The sequence below is a fragment of the Heliconius melpomene genome, chromosome 5 (assembly GCF_056956725.1).
Source record: "Heliconius melpomene rosina isolate 202511_hmr_F chromosome 5, ASM5695672v1, whole genome shotgun sequence".
Taxonomy (NCBI): Eukaryota; Metazoa; Arthropoda; class Insecta; order Lepidoptera; family Nymphalidae; genus Heliconius; species Heliconius melpomene.
This window is the reverse complement of record NC_140393.1, coordinates 8,547,443-8,563,101: the sequence shown is the minus strand read 5'-3', so window position 1 is coordinate 8,563,101 and position 15,659 is coordinate 8,547,443. Positions and strand designations below refer to the sequence as shown.

Here is a 15,659-nt window from a genome sequence, read left to right as displayed (position 1 = left end):
ACGGCCTCGACATGTCTTGAATACGGAATTTTATAATAATATAAGAAGAAACGGCGCGACATAAATAAGATATATTGACCCAAGAATAATTTGCAATCTAGATCAGGTAAACGTAGAGTAGGTACATAAAGAAATTGAGTTTTATCAGGTGATTTATCACTATCAAGTTTTCTGTTTTAAAATAATTTTAATATTTCCATATTTGTATATATTATAATAATATGCTTTAGATTTACAGTGTTTTAACCTATATTTTTTGTTAGATATTGTATTAAATTTTTGCATCGCTTAGAAGAAATGTGTTTTTTGTAATTTCAACAATAACTGAACGTAAAATGGAATAATAATAAGTGTATATAATATTTAAATTTATTTACGTTTTTCTAAGTAGAAAAAAGTGAGATACTCCCAAATTCCAGTTTTTAACATGTAGGTATTGTGAAAATTAGTGAAAAAAAGTTAATAAAAAAATTACTTTTAGTGCCCTTACGCTACGCCTGGCCTCCAATCTCTTATCTTATTATCATAAAGATAGATATTTGAAGTTATAATAGAGTTAGGCTTATAATAGGCAGTAGATACAAATCTACAGAAGCCGCATTCCACATTCCACATAGATTTCACATCACTTTTTTCCAATCAATCGCTAAGAAATGGAAAACTAAGACACGTAAAACACAATTACGTATTCATAATTCTTTCCGCATCGTTAGAATGTGTGTCGATGTTAGAAAAAAATCCGGTAGTATGAAACGTCCTTATCTTATTATGCCTTTTTAAGAATAACCTCGCTCTATAGGAAATTGATTTGTTCCTGTTATTATGTTATGTATGTATGTTATGTATGTTTGATGGCAGGAACTAGATTTAAAATTAAAATCAAATTTTATATTGTCGGCGTGTCGCTGGCACAAACCTGTGATTGTAATGGACGTTTGTAGGTTCGATTCTTGCTCTGGTACGAAGGTAAGAGGGGCGACGTTGAGTTCTGCCTCTCAACATGTATTGCCCCGATACATGCTGAGAGGCAGAACAGCAGAGACAGCAGAAAATCGAAAGGTTTCCTCTGACTACCCTGATGTGTGCGGGATACAGCGTGAAGAGACATGGACTGTAAATTATTTTATGTTTTTATTATCAAAACAAACTCCATTAATAGATCGGTATTGCATCGTTTACTTAAGTAGTATAAATAAAACGTTCTGTTGTTTTGATGATCGTATAATAATACGATTGAGAAAAATATTTCTCAATTTACAATGAATTAGAAGCTAAATATAGATATTTGTTGCCAATTTTTTGTAAAAAATAGTTTTTTTTTAATGAAACCCTTTTGGCCAAATTAATTAAATATATTTTAATATATGGAGACACAGGTATGTACACAGTAATCCATAGTCACGTCTTACAAGTTGAGTTTTAAATTTTTATGAAATAAAAAGTTAAAAATAACTAACTCAACTCAGTCTCCTATCTTTGTCTAGCTATCAAGAGTCAGTAGACCGTTCTAAAAATAAACTTATCGCTACATCCGGTTTCCGTCCTTATTATGTTGTATATTTATCCTTTTCTGTTATAAATTACCTAATGCTATTTTGTGTGTGTGCCCCAGTAAAATTGTATTCATTTGTTTTATAAGAAATGTAGAAAAAAAGAACTAACGTACCATACCATTTAAATTAGTAGCTAACACAGATTATTAAAATATTTACTTAATTATTTATATTCATTTGTTTTAAAAGAAATATACAGAAAAGAACTTAAGTACCATACCATTAAAATTTGTAGTTAACACAGATTATTAAAATATTTACTTTTTTATTATTTATTTTAATAATCTGTGCTAGTTTTCTATCTAAAGATTTTTTTTTATATAAATCATTCATTCTATATCTAACGGAGTAACAAGGTCAATTACGATATTCCCAGCAAATAGATATTTTAGAAAACATTCAGCTATTATGAAAATGTTGGGACACAGCTGAGTGATTTTAGAAGTAGGTATTGTTTTTTTTAGTTTTTCTTCGAATACCACAGAAATTTGAATTTCCTTGAACAGGTTGTTATGCAATTTCCTTTACTTTATAAGAAACACGATGAGATTTTTTTTTTAAATATTATATATTTAGATGACTTAAGTTGATGACCATTGAGACAACCACGTGTGTGTATTACCTGAGCGTATCATCAGGTTAATTTATATAAAACCGTTAAAAATCAAGCTAACGCGTACCGAATGCTCTAGATCTATATATAGGAAATAACAGTGCATAATCAATTGTATTTTTATATAGTACACAAATAAACGATTTTTTACGACGAGTAGTTAATTAAAAAAACATATACATATGTAATACATACATGTATGTATATATAAAATAAAATAGCGTTTTTAGTCTTAATCGTAGTTAGTTTTATAAAGTAAACAAATAAAAAAATATGTTTATTCTATAATAAACTCATCGGCGCCTTAACCTTTCACAGACCTATATACCCTAGTATATTATAAACTATTAAACAGCCTACTTCAAGATAATAATTAACTCATATTTCATAGAAACCTTATAGTCTACACTTAAGTGAAAAACGCAAATCATTCACCAAGAGTGCGCCTGCACAGTGTCAAGAAAGTTGGGTGACAATTATATCTGACACTACATAAACTCGCTTTCTCCGTGCGACGCTTTAGTGAAAATGGCTATAGGAGTATAGGCTGTTTACATCGGTCTCACCATATTATGTATATTATCTATTAGGTATATGAAAAAACTACATTACTATAGACTTATTATTTTTTTTTTATATGGGGGGTAGGTAGGGGAACCTAGTGTTAAGATACTCCGTTAAACTTTGAATGCCACAGGTTGTGGATTCGATTCCCATGCAAGGAAATGTAATATTTCCTCTAGTAGCGCGGCGTTGAGTTCCACCATTCAACACTCACGGCACCATTGGGGAACAGAATATCTTATACTAGGCTTTGCAGGGTCAAACAAATTTGCGGGATATAACATGAAGCTAAAAAAAATATTTGTATTTCAATCTCTTCTTTAAATTGTAAATGATTCTATTATACTCTTTACATTTACATTCAACCAAAACAAACTATACAAACGAAGTTGCTATTAAAAATAAATCTATATTTTTAAAATATGAAAGACAATGACAGCATAAAGACGTTCTCACATCGATTAAACGTCATCCGTAGGATTCACTTTCGCTGAGACTGGGTGACGAAAGTGCGAGTTTTTTTTTAAAACAATTAAAATTTTAATTTCAAGAGAAAACCTAATTAATGCGTAGCAAAAATTGAAATTAAATATTATGTTGCAATCTTTATCTACGTTTTGTTGTGGAGATAGTGGATTCGATTTCTGTTAAAGTAAAATATCAGAAAAAATAAAGCTCCTATTCAAAAATATATTTCATCACTTGATAGATCACTGTTGTTTTTAATTTGTTATAAAAAAAACCTATTATTAAGGTTAATCCAAAAAAATTGAACAAAAACAACAACAACCGCCATTAGTCACAGATAATAAATGAAAAAAAAAACAATAGATTATGATAATGACTTTAAGATTAGACTAACCTAAAAATACATTAATGAACTCATTTCATTTTGTGAAATTAATTTATCGTGGGATTTTTTATTTATTTACAAAATTTAGATTATAATGATATAAGGAAATACCGCTTATCTAATGTTTACCTATTTTTTAAATTTTAAATACTATATCTGTGACGCAGTTAGAAGAAAATTAAAAATCCTCGCTTACTTAGTAAATTATGATATCTCAGGTAGAATTTTTTTTTTCGTTTAAGAAGCACTGAAGGCAATATCTACTTTCTCTTTTTTTAGCTTCACGCTGTATCCCGCACATAGCAGATTAGGCAGAGGGCACCTTAAAGCCTAGTGTTAAGACTTAAGACATTCCGTTTCCATTTAAACACGTCCGTTTCCTATTTTCATCTAATTCTGGAAGCATTGCATGTTGAGAGGCGGAACTCAACGCCGCGCTTTGTCTCGTTAGTAGAGTAAAAAAGGTAAAATATTAAATATTTCATTTCCTCGAAAGGGAATCAAACCCATTATGTCTCGCGTTTACGAGACTTTAAATAAAACTTCTCTTCAATAAAAAAAATGTACTTGAATCACTTGAACTATACTAAAAAATATACTAAGAAACAGATATTTAGAAAGTTACATTTTATAACCCTTCCAACGAACCAAAACCAACCCAATGATAATAATGATAATAATGTTGCAAGGGACTTCAGAGGAAACATAAAATGGAGAATGCATGTTAAAGATCATTAAAGGTTATCTATTAAGAATTATGTACATATTTGAAGAATGGCCGCTATCACAGGAAGACTGTCGGGACGTCTCGATAATACAGTGCCTCTCTTTTACTGTTTCTGTGCAGGACACATAATAAAAAAGAACATAATATAATATTAATATTAAAAAAATCTACATAAAATAACAAAATATTTATTATTTTTATTCTTATTTTTTTTATTTCTAGCTTCTCACATAGTAGTGTAGGCAGAGAAGCCTAGTGTAAAAATACTATTCATTAAAACACTTCCGTACAACACGTTTCGACGCATTCTGGGACATCGCGGGTTGAAAAGCGGAACCCAACGCTGCGTTTTGCTACGTTACCAGAGAAATGAAAATATTAGATATTTCATACCGTCAAGTCCACCACAACCCTAATACTCGTACAGTTTGGACGCTTGTGAGCCTGCGCCCATTTTATTGATAAATAACTAATTTTACCAAAAAAAAAAACTTTCTAGTAAGAAAACGTTCTTATTTAGATTTATTTCTTTTAATCACAACAAAAAATTCATTTCGTCGTTTTCGGAAACCAAAAACCAAAGCCAAAATGAAGATAGAATGATTTCTGACACATACTATTTGTATCATTCATCTTTGTTTAGCAATATAAATAAATATAATATAATATAAAATTAACAATTTAATATTTTGAAACAAAGGTTCGTTACGGGCCTTCAATTGGCAATCAATTTTCGCGTGACGCACGAACACACGCCTGAATTGTAAGTAAATCCAATATGTATTCGTAAAGAGATATCAATCGAAATATATTTATTATTTAAACGTTTTAAGTTTATTAGGTCAGTTAAAAAAAATATTAGATACAAGTTGATTAATGGATTGGTAGTTTTTTCTTACATTTCATTAATTCGGGTGTAAGTGGTGTTTAGTAGGATAAAATAGTACCAAGATGAAAGCTTACTTTACCTAATATAAAAAACAATATATAATAATATAGACACTGTATTTATATAAAAACTCTAAACATTTTCCTGGTACCGTCCATGTGTATTGCACACAAGAAATATGCACTAACTAAACAAGTCCCGATCTTGACAAATAAGGTATGGAATCCAATGGAATGCAACGAGGATAATAAAGTTTTTTTTCAGCTTCTCGCTGTATCCTGCATGTAGCAGAGTAGGCAGAGGGAGCCTAGTGTTAAGATACTCCGCTCTCCGCTCTCCACTTTCCGGAGGCATTGCGTGCTGAATAGCTGAACTAAACGCTACTCTTTTGCCTCGACACCAGTGCAAAGAAATTTCCTCCACCAGGAATCGAACCCACAACCTGTCACCACGACGGGCCTGGCAAAGTTTGTTAATATTAATTCTTTAAAATTATGTAAGAAGTCTTATTGACGGTTATTCAACCAACAAGCAGTATTAAGCATAAATTATAATGTAATATGTGGTTATAGCATTTTTTGTAACAGCTATAACTAGTCGACGACAGATCTCAAATGTTATTGAACTTGATAATAATTATAATATATAAATAATATTAATATTAGTTACTTAAAAGTATTATCGATTAAATAGAAATTACCTATATTTAAATTGAATATGACAGGCTTGGAAATTGTATTTTGATGTAGAGATTTGCTGGATGAAGACGATTGGCAACAAGTTTGAGTTCGATTTCCAAGTCTCTTAATGGAATCCTTCTGCTTATCAATGCCGGGCTTTTGCCTTATTGCCAGGGCGAAGAAATATGAATAAATAATAATTAATTTCCTCAAGTGGGTATCTCCCTCTGTTTTCTGAGCTGCCGCTTTGGTCGCTTGTCGTCTAAGCTTGGCCTCCCCCAGGCAACCGAGTCTCATCCGGCTGGACTGACCGCCCAGACGGCATAATGCTCATCCCCCTTTTTTCTACCCTTCCTCCCCAAAATTTGAACCCGCAACCGTCAAATTACAGTCACACCCCTGCACCACGACGGTCTCAAATTAATATTTAAATATACAAAATCAATGAACATCATGGCTACAACAATGAAGACTTGTGCGTTCAAATTGCATACTCTGATGACGCGAGCACGATAACCGCTATCGCCATTGTGGTGCGTATTTGGAGCGGAAAGAAAAACACTACTTAATGTTAAACTCTGTCATCTAGCTGAGAGTTGAGTGTTTAAAATAGAAATTATACGTATTTTCAATAAATATTTTTAATGATGTAAGAGAAAAGTAGCTGTTTGTAATATTTTTGTTGCTTTTGCTTTTTCTGCTGAAGAGTTTGGTGATTTGGAACTGTCGTGACCCAGCGACGGTTGTAAATTCGATTTCCATTTAGGATTATGAATTCATTTTCTCGCTTTTGTGACAAGAGGCGGTGTCGAGGTCCAACATTGTCTCTCACATCACGCTATGTCTCCCACATTGACGGAAATTTAGGAAAAGAGTGTCTTAGCAGTAGCTTATCTTTCTTTACCCTCCTAGATAGGGGCTACAGTGTTTAGCTATTTTAATTTTCTTAAATAAACTGTAAGGTATAACTTATAGTTCGTATTTATCAATATTTACACAATAAAAATATCTGTCATAAATAAAGAAACAAGTAATCCCGTAGATTATAGAAGAAATGTAATATGACAATTTGTAAATGCTATCTTGTTATCACAAGATCATTTGAAAAAAATATGAGTCATGTCAAGTGAGTCAGTCACAATAAAAAAAGTCGTGAGAAATAGGTGTTTTTTAGAAAATTAGAATAGAATAGAATAGAAAAAACTTTATTGCACACAATAATACAAAAATACAGATAACAGAAAAAAAAATCATTATTTCGTTTAAATACTATAAGTCTTTATGAAATAAATAAGACTTTTAGCTTCCCGTTCCGTTTTCCTAGTGTGGAAATCCGTTTCTAACTTTTCTCCGTATATAGAAGCATTACGTGTAGAGTGATGTAACTCACCGCCACGCCTTCCCTCGTTACCAGACAAAGAAATAAAAATATTTAATATTAAATTTTCTCGAGTGGGAATCGAACCCACAACCTGTTTGGGTTTACAATCACGCGCTTGAACCCCTGCGCCACAACTGGCCTCAATAGTAATATATCTAAATAAGGAGAGTATTAAGCAATAACATTGTAAAAGCAACTATTAAAACAGATGCATTTAAACATGCAATAGAAACTACTAGTATAATGGCTTCACGGTGTATCCCGCATACAGCAGGGAAGGCAGAGGAAACCTAGTGTTGTGTTAAGACACTCCGTTTCCCACTTTCCGACGAATTATAAAGGCATTCTGTGTTGACTGGTAACAACAAACAATTAATAATTCATTCCCTCGATCGGGAATCGAATCCACAACCAAACCACGACTAGCCTCGCTAGTACAGTAGTTATTCAAACAAACGGTGACAGGTTATGACAAGCAACTCAACTCAAAACGTGCACGAACAGAGAAAGTTACTGACTTTTCAATATATTACAGCCAATTAGTTACGTTGGATAACGTTTTGAGAAGGCATAAACATTTATTTTGTCTTTGTTTTCTAGCAAAAGTTAGTGCTTGTGATGGAGACTATTTTCTAATGCCACTGACAGACTAATTTCTAATAAGTAGTAAAGAGAAATATAAGTTTTCTAAAGAAAAACATCTATTAATGACGCGAAATATTAAATTAAATTGCAATCATAAATTTTTTGTCTTTTGTTTATTTTTTAATGAATCAAAAGGTCGTAAAAAGTAAGGCTAGTTCTCCTAAAACCACTTTAGAATCCAGAAACACTTCAATAAGTGAGACAAATACTAAGTGAATCAACCGCTTACAATGATTTTTTCAGCTTTACGCTGTATCCCGCATGGAGCAGCCTAGGTAAAGAGGAACGGAGTGTTTTAATACTAGGTTCCCTCTGCCTACCCTGCTGAGCGTGTAGACGTGCCCCACATATTCCAATATGACATTCACATCAAATTAACATACAAGAATCACATAATAGTTCATTTGGGTAAGACACAAAGGCTTGTCACGTAGATACTTCACGTTTTCACTATATTTAATTCATGGAAGCATTATGCAAGGAAGTAACGTTACTGAGTATTGTGTCATATAATACTATTAATAGATATATTATAGCATAATAATTCATAAAGTCTTTATGGTGAAAGTCGGGAATCGAATCCGTAACAAGCGTTTACTTTAAACATTTTTATACTCAAACATTTATCGATAGAAAATGTAAATGTAATGTGTTATCACACTACAACACTAATAAGATCGCATCTTCTTGCAGGCAACAGTATAACAATCATTATAATATTTATTTTACGGTTTGACCAGCTCAGGAAATCATGGTGCCGTAGATCTGAGGAGATTTGAATCTCCAAATCCATTCGATATTTCCAAGCATTCCTGAGTTAAAGGATCTTGACAGACAGACAGACAAGTGGGCTTATAATTTTTTTCTTAAAAGGTACGGAACCCTGAAAAAGCTGCTTTACGTTTATTCCTGCATAGAATTTCAAGACATTGGGTGTAGAAACTCGACATCTTTCCTTGTCTCCTTACCGAAATGAAATTATTTATTCCGAGTGGAAATCGAACTCACAACCGTCTCGTTTATAGCCTAATTCTGACCCAACGCACAACTGCCTCTTTACTTATACAGGTAATATATAAATAATAGATAATATAGATGCACATTTCATATACATACAGATTATATTAGATCATCTACAGTTAGTTATGTCAATGTGACAGGCGCAAAAGCGGGGCATTGGCATTCAAGACAGCGACTTCCCGGTCGAGATATGTAAGACTAAGTACTTAATGTATACAGCCAACAGTTGCTTATGCAAGACAATTCCCGTGAAAGCGTGGCGTGACAACACTAGCGGTCGGCACGTCGCACGCATTCTAACTAATTCTAAGATTTTTGATAACTTTATTGTGTTAATAATAGTTATATTTATAATATATTATCTGTGGAGCTATAAAATGACGTTTCGTTTGTCATTCCGAAGAAAGTTGTTGATTAATGATAGTTTTTATTGTAATTATGTTTTTTTTTTATGATTGTTATTATAAATAGTGTGTGAGTCAGGTTCAACTTAAGAACTGGTTCCACTGGATAGTTAATTTACAAATCTCAATTATTTCTTTTGTTCGTCTATTTGAATAAAAAATATTTTGAATTTGAATTATTAAAGTTACGCTATGTGCGCAACTTCGGTCGGCTAGGGAGAGTGAACTCGGGAACCTAATGTTAAAACACTCTGTTGTTCCTAGAGTGCGAATGAAACCCACAACCTATTCCATTTACTGTCGCACACTTATGGCCCCCCGCCACGACTGGCCTCAGGTTCACTTATAAAAGTTACTTATCTGTAACTAAAATCAGAAACCCCAAGAGCACCATTACGTTTTTTTGCAAGGCACATTCAGGTCAAATTACACTTCTATACCAAAAATAGCTTTAGACTGCCAAATGTTTTATTCAACGAGAGTATGTAAAATTGGATTGATACGTGACAAGATTAAGTTTAAAATGTTAACTATGCCATATATGGATATCCTAATAAGATGAACTTTTTTTAATCAGCTTTACGCTGTAACCCGCACGCAGAAGGGTAGCCAGATGGAATCTTGAGTTAAGACAATCTGTTCCCCACTTCGCCGAATTCTGGAGGCATTGCGTGTTGAGTGGCGGAACTAAACGCCGCGCTTTGCCTCGACACCAGAGCGACTCACAACTTTCGTTCAAAACCGACATTTTGCGACTTTTCCAAAAGAAATGCATTTCAATCTTTTGTTTCATTGTTATGATTTATTTTTACTAATTGTTATCTAATCTTTGTTGTTTTTATAAATAAATGGATTACTTCGTTCACTCAATAACATGTTATTAATTTTTACGATTGCAGCGGCAGAAGTTGTAAACCTAGATTCGATTTCTTATTATCATTGGGTAATACGCCATTCATTTTCACAAATTTTTTTACTCTTTATCAAGTCAGAGAGAACGCAGTGCTAAACACTACGATCTCTGCATGTCTCTTTCGCCTCTTCCACTGTCATCTAAAAGGTTTTTCATATCATATATGTAATTTCCTCCAGTATCATCGATGCTGTGTTTAACGGGGGTCAACCTAGATATTCTTCAGAAATCATTTATTTCATTTTCCTTTGTGCCTACCGCAATAAGAATAATGCACAAAGATATTACAAAAGAAAAATAAAAAGAAACCATTTCCAGATATATCGACTCACGCTTAGCCTTTACAGCATCTCATGTAATAAAACAACAATAATAAATCCAATTAAATATTAAATACATTAGCAATCTTTACTTCGATTGTTTTAAATGTATTATGATAGCTAATTGCGTTAACAAGGAGACGAACCTTGAACCTAGCACAAAGGAATGTTTTGTTCGTAATTACTAATGAAAATTGAACCTTTAGGTACTAATGAAGGTGACCTTGCTGAGGGATGAGCGTACCACAATCGCTTTAGCAGGGTTACAAAACCAATGACGAGGCTATATTTGACAGACTAATAATCACCGTTGCGGCGTTTAGTTCCGCCACCCAACTATATAGGCAGGCCAATAAAGAATAATGTCATAAAAAAACATGCGTCAGTTATAATATTTTTCTTTGGAAAGCTATCTTCTGTTATCAGTGAGTGCACATCATTGTACCAAATTGAGTTAAACAACACATAAGTATCTAATCTGTGAGTGATGCCTTTGATAAGTGTTTTGTTAATATTTGGTTTTTTTTTTCGTTTATTTTTTTTTAATTTGGAGGTAAAATCATTATTTTATAATTTAGGAGCAAATTATATAATTAATATGCATTTATATCAATGCATTCACTGCGTTCAGTTTCGCCATTCAATATGAGAAAAAAATAAATAATATAAATTGGACAGAAAGTGGGGAACGGAGTGTCTCAACACTAGGGTCTCTCTGCATACCCTAATAAATACCTGCAACGTCAACGTCACTTTTTTATTCATATTAAAATTACAGAATACCAGTTACTTAATAGTAATACTATATTATAAAACGTGTCTATAATCACGCGTTTCTGTTTAAAAATAGGTCAAACAGGATCAATTACATTCATATAATATATATTTAATTAACCTACATTAATTTACTAACTACAACACTCAGAGATATCTATTAACGTTTAATTAATAATATTTAATATAAAATATAATAAAAACAATATGTATATGGGAAGTAAACGTGCCTGTAAACGCAACGGTAATAGGTTCCATTATCATTATCATATCTCTAGGTTCCCTATGTCTATAACGTGAAGGTGTAAAAAAAGGACACTGGTATTTTAACTGTATAAATTAAATCGACATTAAATATTTTCATATATTTTAAGCTAAAAATCGTTCTTACAAAGTAAAAATTTCTTAGGATAGCGAAGAGAAGGTCCTAAACAAACATGTTAAGTCATAACTTCATCATCACAAAGTAGTTTGTCATGGTGGGGTGTTATACCATATACCGTTAATCGCTATTGTGACTCACGTACCGTAGCCATCAAAGCTTATATTTACTCCATTTATAGAGAAACAACACTATTTTAAAATTATCTTAATTCTTATACTGTAATCATTGGTTGGTGGTTTTTGAGCTCCATTTTGTTTTTGAGGTCTAGTGTAAAAAGCAAAAGAAACACAATAAAAAAAAACAATTATTTATAAAGAAATATACTAAAATTATTATATTAATTTAAAAAATATTAGGTATTTAAAAATAATAATGTGTAAAAAAATTAGGGCGCCATTTTTATTTGCAAATATTTCGTTCCCTCCAAAACTGTTGTCAGTCTCAGAATAGAGGTTTGTACATTATTACTTTTTTATTCACTTTGAAAGTATGGAATTTAAATTTCAGCATTATGTTATAAAAAATTATAACATAATGCTGAAATGCAAATAATGAAAAAATGCATTATAAAAAAAAAATAAAAAAAGAAAGGAACATTTATCTTCACGCTGTATCCCGCATAGCAGGGTAAACAGAGGGAACCTGGGAAACTAGTGTTACGACCTATTGTGAGAATTGCATTTCGTGGTCGTGAAGTGGCGCAAATCAACGCCGAGCTTTGCCAAAGAGAACCAGAGCGAGAAAATGAAAAAAGGAAGTATTAAAATAGTCACTTTTAAATCCTAAAAATTACATAATTGTGTTACAATGAGCATAATCAAACTTCCAAGCTAATATCTACTATTGATAAGAATATATTACGCATCAAATTATTCTGCTATGAGTACGGAGGCTGTGTGTCTTTCAATTATTTATATAAATAAATTTAAAAAATAGACGCATTTTTAATATTTAGCCTTGTTTTTTTTGTATTTAATATATATTTTAATTAGATTTTAAGTACACATTAATTAATGTAATTTATGAAATGAATGCACTATTAGTGCAGCATTGTATTATACCACCCATAAAAAATAAAAATAATGGGCGAATAGTGGAGAACAATTTATTTATTCTCAATTTTACATACAATAAATAAAAAAAACAATGAATCCATAAAGCTTATCCAGACGTTGATATTTAAGTTTTCGTAAGAAACAAACAAAAGACTTATGCACTTTATGCAGTTATGGTACATGAATGTCACGTCAGACACTGACGCTTTCAATCCAGATTAAAAAAATACAAAATATGAAATTAATTATCAAAAATATAATTAAAGTAGCAATCTCTAATTAACGTTTAAACCCAACATTAAATATTTCTCAACTCAAGAGATTTCAGTTAAAAATTTATACTTTCATTCTTTCATAAACATAAAAAATGAATTAGAAACTTACAATTGTGGGTTCAAGAGAAGAGATTCCACAAAGCACTAAGCACGATATCACAACACTGGCCACAATAGAAACGATAAACCTATTTCTTTTTGTATAAAAGAAAAAATATTTGCGTATATTCGATATAAGAGACGAGCGCTCGAACACGTCCGACGTGGTGACGCGCTCTCCACAGACTGCCGGCGCGGCTGTGCCATTCTAAATGTCTTTAGGGTTCTGTACATTATGGAATGGGAAAGGAACAAGATAAATAAGATTGTATGTTGGTCTTTTTAGCGATAATATGTAAATTTTTAAATTAACCTTTAAGTATGGACGTCGGGTCTCACAGACCCATCTAGGTCTACGAATTCTACAAATCGGCCACTTCTCGGTGACCTCCGCCACTGAGTCGCTCAGTACCTTTCGTATTAGTGACAAAATGAATGTAGATAGCAGTGGTTGTGTCTCTGGGTTCAAAACACGTGAGTATTTAACTTTCTAAACGCGGCCTGGGTCTGTCAGACCCGACGTCCATGTTTCCCATACATAATGATTTGAAAACACCATACATTTTTAAAATATTACAAAATATACTTTAATATTTTAATTGTATTATTTGTATTGAAATGTTTTTATTGTTATATATCATATATTATTTTGCATTATTTGTTATATATTTTAGTAATATAAATATAATTTACGTAAAAAAGATTCAATTTTTTTAGTTTTTATGATAAAATGGAAAAAAATGATCGACTAAGCACGTCAGGGACAAATATATGGGTACTTTATACTCAACATCAAACAAAAGAATTGGACGACGACATTTTATAAAGAAAATAGCACTTTATCAAATATGCGTTTCGTATACTAAACTACTCTAAGAATTGAGAATGACTTTGACTCGCGTTTCGCGATCTGATCTATCATTTATTGAACATGAAGCTAAAAAAATAGTTTTGGGTTCTTGAAAAACATGTATACTTTGCCCCCATAAGATATATAGAAAGACTACACATACTTATGTTGACTGCAATCGTCCTGTTAGCCTACAATGTTGAAAGCCATTGTGTATCGATGTTCAATTGTACCTTATCTTGAGGTGTTGTCAAAATTTTTATTTTATACCATAAGATGTTATTCCTTTATTTTTTTTTAATTGTTAGACTTTATATTTAGTTAAAAAAATATTTATTTTATTATCTGTCTTTTTTTTATAGTATTATTTTCTTAAGAGTCATCCCACGTGGCCATAGACTGAAATTGTGACTTTAAGTTACTTAAATCGTTGTGATGCGTAAAGTTTAATAAAAAGCGATTTTATTTATATTGATTTTATTTGATTAGAGGCTATTCATGTAAACTAAAACATAAAATTGGCTTCTTCCTTTTAAAAACAGACGGAATATGACCAATAAATACACTGGTCTGACAGACCCGACGTCCATATGTGTGTTATAAAAAAATCACGTCCATAGTTAAAGGTTATATTATTATATTATAAAGAAAAAGAAGAGAGAAAATTTAATATTATCCAAGTCTACAGTTCCTCATTTTGTTTTCCTGAGCATTGGAACCCTATGTTATGTTTTGTTTGAAACATTTAAATATAATAGAACCCACAACCCACATTTATTAACGCGCTTACGCCACTGGGCCACGACTGGCCTCCAGAGTAATAAGATATTGTCATTAAAAGTATCGTACGCAATATCCACAATCTTCTCATTGTGAACATACAAAAATTACACGTTATGAAAGTGAGGATTGCATGTAAAAAGTATAAAAAAATCAAAATTTGCATATTAAAAGAATATAAAATGTTTTTACACCTTTGTTATTGGCAGATATTTTGAAACTTTAAATTTTGATAACTTCCAAAGTAAATTTTACATTAATATAGGATGTTTATCTCCATATACTTAACTGTTATATTTTTTTACACTGTTGAGAAAAGATTACAATGTTTGAACAGATTCTATCCCTCTTGAGGAAATGATATTTTCATCGCTTTCATCGCTTTGGTGACGAGGCAAAGCGTGGCTACCATGTTAGTGGAAAGCAGAGTGCCTCAACACTAGGCTCCCTTTACCTGCTACATAGGGGATAAGTAAAAGTTAAAAAGCCACATTAGTAATTTTTAGAACTAGTGTATAATTGCATTTCGGCCTATCACGACTCCATCGGCCATTATAGCAGTGCCGCGCGAGTCACGACCGTTCTCGGTACAGAATTGCTGTACAGGCAGCTATTACTAAAACATTTAAATGCTAAATCTACAAAACGCAGCATAAAATTGATTTATAATAATATTGTTTTCTAAATATGTAATTAGGGAAACATTTTGGTTGAGTAAGCTATTCTAATATCTATATATATAAAATCGAATGGTCACTCACTCATCACGAAATCTCAGAAACTACATGTGCTAGGAATCTGAAATTTTGCAAACGTAGGTGCTCGCTAAGATAGGAATTTGCAATATTCGACTTCTAAGGGGTTGTTTTTGGGGTTGAA

At 31.9% G+C, this 15,659-nt stretch overlaps 1 protein-coding gene across 1 annotated transcript in view; it reads right to left on the bottom strand.

Moving 5' to 3' along the window:
- LOC146539197 (SH2 domain-containing protein 4B-like) overlaps window positions 1-13,342 on the bottom strand; it is a 35,365-nt gene extending 22,023 nt beyond the window's left edge. Inside the window, exon 1 of the mRNA XM_085185559.1 lies at window positions 13,161-13,342. The gene's annotated coding sequence lies outside the window, so the exon portion shown is untranslated. The remainder of the gene's footprint in view (window positions 1-13,160) is intronic.
- Window positions 13,343-15,659: the final 2,317 nt, after the last annotated feature.